General features: G+C 44.5%; 1 protein-coding gene across 10 annotated transcripts in view; it reads right to left on the bottom strand.

Annotated features, from left to right (window-relative positions):
* The window catches only part of LOC117181592 (protein lap4), a 485,727-nt gene that overhangs the window by 364,975 nt on the left and 118,316 nt on the right, over window positions 1-2,436 (bottom strand). The window lies entirely within an intron of this gene.

Raw genomic sequence — 2,436 nt, 5'->3', positions numbered from 1 at the left:
TCTAGAACGGTGACTCTGGGATACCCCTTTCCCTAGCTTCTCGTAGGAACAACAATAGCAACACCAAATATAGTTGTAGTAAGTGCGGTTCAAAAAAACAGAACGCGCAAGGCTCCGGACAATGGGTCGGCCAACAATGCCGAACACTCTAGAGTTGGGGGAGCCAATGAAGATGGATTCAATGCAATGGATCGGCGGAATCTCGGGACCTTTAGGTGGACGGAGCGACTGAATCACGACTTGCTAGAGTGCTACGATGCGATTGTGACCCCTGAACGGGGTTACATCGTACGGCTGCATGCTCTGTGGTGCGAGAAACACCCGGAGAGACAGTACGCATCCCGAATTCAGTGTGTGATTGAGTCCATCACATCTGGCAGGAATTTTACCGACAAGGTTCGAAAGTACGCGCGCGAACTCCGGACGCGTAATCACATATTTAACAAGTCAAAGCTGCTGACCATCAGGCAGCATATTGTTGATAGAATACGGATACTATCTGACGCTAAGAGAAGCCTAGAGCGGAGAGAGAGGTGGTTAGGAGAAAATCAACAGTTTCTCCCTAACCTATCTCGACACTTCCAAGACCCTCCAGTTACTGTCGACCACCCGCCCAAACCAGAGGTCGAAGTATTTTGGAGAGAAGTCTACGAAGTGCAGCATAGACTGGACGAAGACTCAGAAAATATAAATAGCTTCAAGATTCTGTGTGATGCCCTCATAACACTTGTTGAAGAATGCCTACCCATCACTACAGAAGAGGTGAAAAAAGAATTGAGAGGGATGAAGAACTATTCCGCTCCGGGACCAGTTTGGATCAAAACCTTCTGGTGGAAGAAGTTTCCTTCAACCCATCAGCATTTTGCCCGTATTTTCACCTCATATTTAAAGTCGGAAGAACCAATTCCGGAGTGGTTAGTGGAAGGGTGCACAATACTCCTGCCGAAAATAGGCAACTTAGCTGACCTGAAGAATTACAGGCCAATCACTTGTCTGAACACACTGTATAAGATATTCGCAGCTATCCTAAATGATAGGATTGTTCGGGCAATTGAACATGTGTTGCAAGAAATGTATGAATAACGAGGCTCAAAGAAAGGCGTAGCGGGATGTCGGGAGAACCTACTCATCAATAGATGTGTCTGCAAAGATGCAGCATTTTACCAGCGTGACCTATCGATGGCCTCGATTGATTATCGGAAAGCTTTCGATTCAAGGTCACTCATGTATTTTACATGGACGATCTTAAGATCTATGATAAAAACAAAGAGCAACTACATCTAGCTCTAGGGATTATCGAACGATATACTAAGGAAGTTGGAATGGAATTTGGGTTAGAAAAATGAGCCAAGATTTATTTGAAGCGAGGAAAACTTAATGGCATCCCTGAAGACCCTGAGCTCGTCCATAGAAGCGCTATACGACACCTTTGCGCTGGGGAGACTTATACATACCTGGGGTGTGCCGCAGAGCCGCATTCAGGATGTGACGTCTATAAAAGATACTCTCCGAAGCAGATACTAACGTCTCGTCCGGCAGATTTAGTTTTCCGCGCTGTCAACGAGGAACAAAGTATCTGCAACAAACATGCTTGCCGTCCCGGAAGTTCTCTATTCATTTGGAGTGGAATGTCTTCGCAACATGCTTATTCTTGGTACAGCGCATAGAGTCGCAAATGGAAGAGACCCTCTTTATAAAATGATCAGGAAGCACGAAGAAGTGTGAAAAGGAGGAAATCAGTCAATGTCGTGTGAGCTAACTTTTGCTTTCCTTAAATCTTCCGGATTGAATTCTGGTACGGAGGGTTTCATTTTGGCATTCCAAGACGGCGTCACTTCCACCTTAATATACCTTCGCCACATTTGGAGCCAAGACATTCCCGATGATAGCTGCAGGGCATGCCATGCACACCCCCAGCATTTAGCTCACATACTATCTAGTTGTCCAATTCATGAGGGAACGACCTACATCCAAAGGCACAATGCGGCACTAAGAGTGCTTTATTACAATCTCTGTTACTATTACGGCATTAAACTTAATATCGCTCCTCTAAATGCTCCTAGGGAAATCGAGTAAATTGTCAAGAATGGGAAGTGCCGCATATACTGGAACTTTATATTCTCTACGATTGCTTATGTTGCACACTCGAGGCCTGACATGATTCTTCTTGATTTCGAGAAGCGAACCATGTTCGTTATCGAATTTTCGGCACCCGTTGACAAAAACATCATAGCCAAGGAGAATAAAAAGAAAGAGAGGTATAGAGACCTTATAAGGGAGTTACAACGATTATGACCGGAATATTCTATTCAACTAATCGTCCTTATCATCAGGGCTCTTAGAGGTGCCAAGCTTTCACTCCTTAATAACCTGAAATAATTATAATAATAATTTTACCGCGATTTCGCTGGGAGCGGGTGTAATTTTTCAGATTAG

This window comes from Belonocnema kinseyi, chromosome 10 (genome assembly GCF_010883055.1).
Source record: "Belonocnema kinseyi isolate 2016_QV_RU_SX_M_011 chromosome 10, B_treatae_v1, whole genome shotgun sequence".
In the NCBI taxonomy this organism is placed as follows: domain Eukaryota; kingdom Metazoa; phylum Arthropoda; class Insecta; order Hymenoptera; family Cynipidae; genus Belonocnema; species Belonocnema kinseyi.
This window is presented reverse-complemented; position numbering and strand designations above follow the sequence as displayed.